Source organism: Saccopteryx bilineata, chromosome 3 (genome assembly GCF_036850765.1).
Source record: "Saccopteryx bilineata isolate mSacBil1 chromosome 3, mSacBil1_pri_phased_curated, whole genome shotgun sequence".
In the NCBI taxonomy this organism is placed as follows: domain Eukaryota; kingdom Metazoa; phylum Chordata; class Mammalia; order Chiroptera; family Emballonuridae; genus Saccopteryx; species Saccopteryx bilineata.
Genome location: NC_089492.1, coordinates 233664104 through 233671432, shown reverse-complemented (window position 1 = coordinate 233671432; position 7329 = coordinate 233664104). Strand labels below are relative to the sequence as shown.

General features: G+C 39.5%; 1 pseudogene; it reads right to left on the bottom strand.

Annotated features, from left to right (window-relative positions):
- Positions 1–1394: 1394 nt before the first annotated feature.
- LOC136330005 (ATP synthase-coupling factor 6, mitochondrial pseudogene) lies at positions 1395–6735 on the bottom strand (annotated as a pseudogene).
- Positions 6736–7329: the final 594 nt, after the last annotated feature.

The following is a 7329-nucleotide window of genomic DNA, read 5'->3' as shown; positions in this document are numbered from 1 at the left end:
CACTTGGCTCTTTTCTACACCTTTAAATTCTCTCTTTATTATGGCTATATTTGATTGTACCTTTTGAACAGATTGATAATAGCTGGTTTTTCCTTTTATTTATTTATTTTAATTAGAGTTATTGAGGTGATGCTGGTTAACATAGTGACACAGGTTTCAGGAGCCCAATTCTACAACATGCCTCTGTATACTGTACTCTGTGTTCACGCGTCCAAGTCCAGTTATCACCCATCCCCATTTAAATTCCCCTATACCTTCCTTCACCTCCCTTTCCTCTGGCATTCACCACATTATTGTTTTTGTCCATGAGTTTCTTTCTTCTGCCTTTTGTCCTTTTTTTCTGTATCCACCCCCTGCCTCACCCAGCACCCCAACTCCAGCTGCCACCCTGCTCTCCATGTATGAGTCTGTCTCATTTTTACTGTTAGTTTATTTTGTTCATTAGATTCCACATATAGTGAAATCATATGGTATTTGTCTTTCTCTGACTGGCTTATTTCACTTAGCATAATAATCTCCACGCCTATGCATGCTGTCATGGGAATTAGGATTTTCTTCTTTTTTATGGCCACATAGCATTCCATTGTGTAAATGAACCACAGCTTTTTCATCCACTCATCCACCAACGGGCACCTGAGCTGTTTCCAGATCTTGGTTATTGTAAATAACACTGCACTGAAGATAGAGGTGCATATGTTTTTTCAAATTAGTGTTTTGGGACTCTTGGTAGTTCAACCATCAATATTATAGGGCCTGGCTGGTTGGCTCAGCGGTAGAGCGTTGGCCTGGCGTGCAGGAAACCCGGGTTCGATTCCCGGCCAGGGCACATAGGAGAAGCACCCATTTGCTTCTCCACCCTCCCCTCTTCCTCTCTCTCTCTCTTCCCCTCCCGCAGCCAAGGCTCCATTGGAGCAAAAATGACCCGGGCGCTGGGGATGGCTCCTTGGCCTCTGCCCCAGGCGCTAGAGTGGCTCTGGTCGCAGCAGAGCGACGCCCCGGAGGGGCAGAGCATCACCCCCTGGTGGGCAGAGTGTTGCCCCTGGTGGGCGTGCCGGGTGGATCCTGGTCGGGCACATGCGGGAGTCTGTCTGACTGTCTCTCCTCGTTTCCAGCTTCTAAGAAAAAAAAAAAAAAAAAAAAAAAAAAAAATATATATATATATATGTGCCTTTTTCTGTTGATTGGTTTTTGTCTAGGTTCTAGATCATTATTTTCCTGCTTCTTTGCATGCCTTATAGTTATTTTTATTTTCACCCAACACCACCAAATAATTTATCTGGAATCAAAACTAAAAAAACAATTGACAATTATGAAATGTATATTTATTTTTATACTTCTGATCAGTTGTATAACTTGTCTAAGACAAATTACCAGTTAAATTTTACATTATTTCTTTAGGACTGATGTTTTTCAATAACTTCAAATTTGGTATCTTTAAAGGTATCAATGAATGTCTTCTTGTCTGATTTATCTTATATTTTCTTAAGCTTAAAAAGCTCCCTCTCCAATGGTTGTTGATATACTCTGGGCCAGTATCAGCAGGTCCTCCAGATGACTATCACCTGGTTCAATATTCATTAATCCTGTCCACAAAAAGTTTCTGTACAGGACCATGTTCTATGTTAAGTGCCACTGCTGTTAGCACCAATATGCCTCCTCAAATAGACAGATTGCGGACTGAATAATGGAGGAGAGCCTGAAGAGCCTCTAGGAGTCATGGTGAGTCTGTCTCCCGCACTTAGTCTCAAGCTGCCAGAGTCGCCACTGCTGCCCCCCCCCCCATTCTCACTTACTATCTTTTTCAATGAGATGCTGACATGGTTAATTTATGTTGTGGGTTACTAGATTTTTCTTGTATTACTTTATTTGTTTGTTTGTTTTATTTAGTGAGAGAGAGAGACAGAGAGAGACAGAGAGAGACAGAGAGGCAGGAAGGAAGAGAGATGAGAAGCATCAGTTCTTTGTCGTGCCTCCCTAGTTGTCCATTGATTGCTTTCTCATATGTGCCTTGACTGGGGGGCTCCAGCTGAGCCAGTAACCCCTCTCTCAAGCCAGCGACCTTAGGCTAAAGCCAGTGACTCTGTGTTCAAGCTGGTGAGCCCACACTCAAGCCGGATGAGCCCACACTCAAGCCGACAACCTCAGGGTTTCGAACCTGGGTCCTCTGCGTCACAGGCCAACTCTCTATCCTTTCGCCACTCCCTGGTCAGGCTTTTGTATTACTTTAAATCATTTTTTTTCTGGCACTCAGTTAAGTTATCTAGGTCACACTTGATTCAGTTGAAGCTTGCTTTTAAGCTTTTTATTTTGAGTTCACAGTAGCCTTTAGTTTCAGATCCACTACTACCAAAGTGTTTGACATCTAAGGTTATTACCTGATGCTCCATATATTATAAGATTGCTCTGCTCTGATTTGTAGGAACAAGAACTTTTCTCAGTCTGTGTGAGGTACAGAAATTATCCTGCCTATTCCTATTCCCTTCTTATAGGCGTTCCCCTGACCTCAGGTAAGTCAGTCTCACTCAATCATCGGTAATACTCAGCTGGTGACATTAAGGTGATCCCGCTGCAGATCTCTGAAATTCTCATTCTCTACAGCGCCCCCCCCCCTCCACAGTACAGTACCAGGCAAATTGTGGCTGCCTGGTTCTACCTTAATTCCAGTCTGTTTCCTCCATTCAGCAAGACCACTGGGCTCTAGATTTCCCTTCTCTGCAATACCACCTGGAAACTTTTCCCAGGGGTAAGATGGTGTAATCCAGGGGTCCCCAAACTTTTTACACAGGGGGCCAGTTCACTGTCCCTCAGACCGTTGGAGGGCCAGACTATAAAAAAAACTATGAACAAATCCCTATGCACACTGCACATATCTTATTTTAAAGTAAAAAAACAAAATGGGAACAAATACAATATTTAAAATAAAGAACAAGTAAATTTAAATCAACAAACTGACCAGTATTTGAATGGGAACTATGCTCCTCTCACTGACCACCAATGAAAGAGGTGCCCCTTCCAGAAGTTCAGTGGGGGCTGGATAAATGGCCTCAGGCAGCCACATGCAGCCATAGTTTGGGGACCCCTGGTGTAATCACAGAGATGACCTTGTTTGTTTTTGTTTGTTTTCCTTCCCTCAGGCATTACAGTTTTTGTTTTTGTTTTTATCTTATTTTTATTAATTTTAATGCAGTGACATTGATAAATCAGGGTACATATGTTCCGAGAAAACATCTCCAGATTATTTTGACATTTGATTATGTTGCATAACCATCACCCAAAGTCAAATTGTCTTCTGTCACCTTCTGGTTTTCTTTGTGCCCCTACCCCTACCCCCTCTTTCTCCTTCCTCGCCCCCTCCCCAACCCCCCATTCTCCCCCCATTACCATCACATTCTCGTCCATGTTTCTGAGTCTCATTTTTATGTCCCATCTATGTATGGATTCATATAGTTCTTAGTTTTTTCTGATTTACTTATTTCACTCCGTATAATGTTATCAAGGTCCATCCATGTTATTGTAAATGATCCGATGTCATCATTTCTTATGGCTGAGTAGTATTCCATAGTATATATGTACCAAAGCTTTTTAATCCACTCGCCCTCTGACAGACACTTGGGCTGTTTCCAGATCTTCGCTATTGTGAACAATGCTGCCACAAACATGGGAGTGCATTTCTCCTTCTGGAACAGTTCTATGGCTCTGCTGTCATCCCATTCTGAAAACCATTGTTTCATATAATTTTCTAGTTTCCTAGTTGTTTAAGGCAGAAAAGTAGATTTACTCTCCAGTCTAATATCTTAGCCAGAAACAGAAATTTCAATTCTCTTGCTTTGAAAAAATATGCTGAAACCCCCCCCAAAAAACAAATAAACAAACCTTTTACAGTATATAATATGGATTAACAAAAATAAAATATTTAAAAATTTTGGATATTCTAAGATAATTTTAAGTTATCTAATAATACTGTAAGTTGTTTTTTAATGATTTGTTTTCTCTACTCAAATTAATGTTTATATGATTCATCTTCGTTGGTCTGAGGAGCTACAATTCATTCATTTTCACCACAATGTAAATTTACTAAGACTTACTTCTCCTTTCTTCTGCCAGTGTTTGTTGTTTTAGCTTTGTTGTATCATGAACACAGTTTAGTGCTACTAGGAATGCTCTTATATGTGTACCCTCAGAGACACAGGCAAGAATTTCTCTAGGGTATATGCTCACCAGTGGAATTCTAGGGTTTTGGAATAGACAATATTCACTTTTTTAAAGAAAATGCCCTCTTCTTTATTTATCAATCTACTAGGCTACTTTCAATTTCTCAGCTTCTCTTTACCAACCCAGGGCCTTTGCACAAAGCACTTCCCTTACCTGAAATACTTTTCCCATTTGCTATTTACAAAGTATACTCTTTGCGTTCTTTAGATGTCAGTCTAGGTCATCTCTTCAGCGAGGCCTTCTCTGACCACCCACTTGAAAGCAGTTTGGTCCCTTTATTCTCTATCATGGTCCCCAGTTCATTCACTGCCTCTCTCCTTCACCAGGCTATAAGGTTCATGAGGGCAGGAACAGTGTCTTTCTGGCTGAATATTGTTCATCTAATGTCTGGTTAAGATCTGGGATGTAGTAGGTATTTTTAAAATGTTTTCTAGATGAATGAATACATAAACAAGCCTACAAAAAGAATTATTATCTCTGTTTTATGAGGAAGGATAGCAAGGTTCAGGAAAAGTTATATAATATAGTACATGATACAGATAGCGGCTGAAGGACATAGGATTTGACTATAGGGCATGTTTTTCTCAAAGCTTTGGATAACACACTTAAAATATTAAAATCTTCTAATAGTCATGAAGATGATCTCTCTTAGTTTCTGGGATCCCTTTAATATCTTGTGCTCCAGGACTTTTGGCAACTCCTTGAACAGGAACTAACTGGAATCCATTCATAGACTATTGAGTATTTCTTATTCTGCATGCTAAACATAAACTTTGTAAATTACTGCTAAATTTCTATAGAAAGTGGGGAACAGGATTACTGGGATATATTTCCCTGATTATACCTGGACTATTCCACTAATTTAGGATCCGTCTTATCTGTGCTTTAAACATAAACTAGAATAAGTTATTATGTGTCCCTTGAGTATGGAAACTATATCTGATCTTTGTTGTTCTGGATGTCTAACAGAGTATCTAACCTACAGTGGAGCCCAATACATACTAGCTGGGTGAAAAGTGGCAGAAGCTGAGTCATGAGACAGGATACCACTTCACCTGAAAGGTAAAATAATGCCCCTGAGATTATATTCACAAGTTCTTCATGCTATATATACGTGTGTGTGTGAATGAAGTAAAATAATATTATTAGCATGTTCTGAAAACTATTATAGAAAATAAGCATTATAAGTTATAATGAAATTAAGTTACATAACAAACCAGTATATTATGGCCAAGAAGACTCTTATGTCAGAATTAACTACATCCACATACTAATACACACACACACACACACACACACACAAAATAAAACTAACAAAAGCAATTCTGGTAGAGATGTGAAAGCAAAATTAAAATCTAAGGGAGCAACATAATGCCATTGTTATTACAGTAGTTTATGTGGCATCGTGGCTAAAAATAGGGGTATGAACATCAAATCTGTGTTCAAAATCAGCTCTGCCACTTGGTACTATAAGAGCTCAGCAAGTCAAAACTCTGAGCTTCCGTTTTCTCATCTGTAAAATGAGGACAATAACACATATTTTGTAGAGTTATTTTAAGGTTAAATTACACAAAAGGAATGTTTAAATCAGGGGCAGTCAACCTTTTTATACCTACTGCCCACTTTTGTATCTCTGTTAGTAGTAAAATTTTCTAACTGCCCACCGGTTCCACAGTAATGGTGATTTATAAAGTAAGGAAGTAACTTTACTTTATAAAATTTATAAAGCAGAGTTACAGCAAGTTAAAGCATATAATAATAATTACTTACCAAGTACTTTATGTTGGATTTTCTCTAAGTTTGGCAGAATAAATCTCTATAAAACAACTTACTATAGTTAAATCTATCTTTTTATTTATACTTTGGTTGCTCCACTACTGCCCACCATGAAAGCTGGAACGCCCACTAGTAGGCGGTAGGGACCAGGTTGACTACCATTATCATTTTCATCATCATCATTATATCATATTGTTAATTTGAATAACACATTTTAATGGTCAACTCATAGTGTTTATGACAGTAGAGAAAGTATTTTTTCTATATTCTTGCCATGGCCTTCTCTTTCTGCTCAAACAGTAGACCATTGTGATATACCTTGCCAACTGGATTAATCTGTTATGACAGTTGGGCAAACCAGTGTGTTACAGGTGTGTTAGGTTCGCTTGCTTGCACTTTGCCTGATTGGTGCATGTGCACGGGGCAGTGCCATGTGTGTACAGTGTATGGAAGGCTGTGGGTGCTTACCCTCAGGTCAGCAGATTGCAAATTGCAGATTGCCTGCTGCCATTGGGAGGGGCCGTTATTTGCTATTGTTTGCCAGAGAAGGGGTTCCCCACGTGACCCGCCCTATTTTGCTGGAGAGTCCTGACAGGGAGAGAAAGGGAAGCAATTTTCCCTGCCTGCTTGCTCTTCTGCCACTGTGAGACTTTAATAAATGGAATGGCCCACCATCCTCTGGCTCCACAGTTCCTTTACCGACTGCCTGAATTCAGTGTGATCCTGCATGTCCACAGCCACTGGCATTACAACAGTTAATGTCAAATGTATTAGAAATATAAGCAACATTAATGCCCATTCCAGGATTCCAAGATTACTGTGTCTCATGATCACAGAGCATAGAGGGTCTTGATCAACAATTAAAACAAGAAAGACCTTGAGAAAGTTTCAGAGTAGAACCACCTCTCCCGCACACTAACGGGGAAAGAAGCTGTGTAGCTGTGTGGTTCAATCCTAACTCCATCCCATTATTCATGATTCTTGAAGCTAGATATTTTTGTGAGCCATAATTTCTTAATTTATAAAGTGAGAATATACCTGCCCATCAAAATTTCTATGAAAATTAAATAGTATAATCTCTGCTAAATTGCTGAGTGAAGCACCTGGCAAAAAGCAGATTAAAAAAAAACTCCTCTTTACTTCCCAAATCTCTTAAGCATTCTAGTATTGAAGAAAGGAAGCTTAAAAAAATTTTTTTTTTCCTGAGAATAAGGGCAGTTGGATGGGAGGGTCATGTCTGAGGCACTGGAGGTCTTCTTGTTTTCATAAAAGCATGAATTAAAGAAACAGCAAATGACTGAGCAGCAAAAGAAGAGGAGTTGCTGTGTGCTGGCTCTTTGA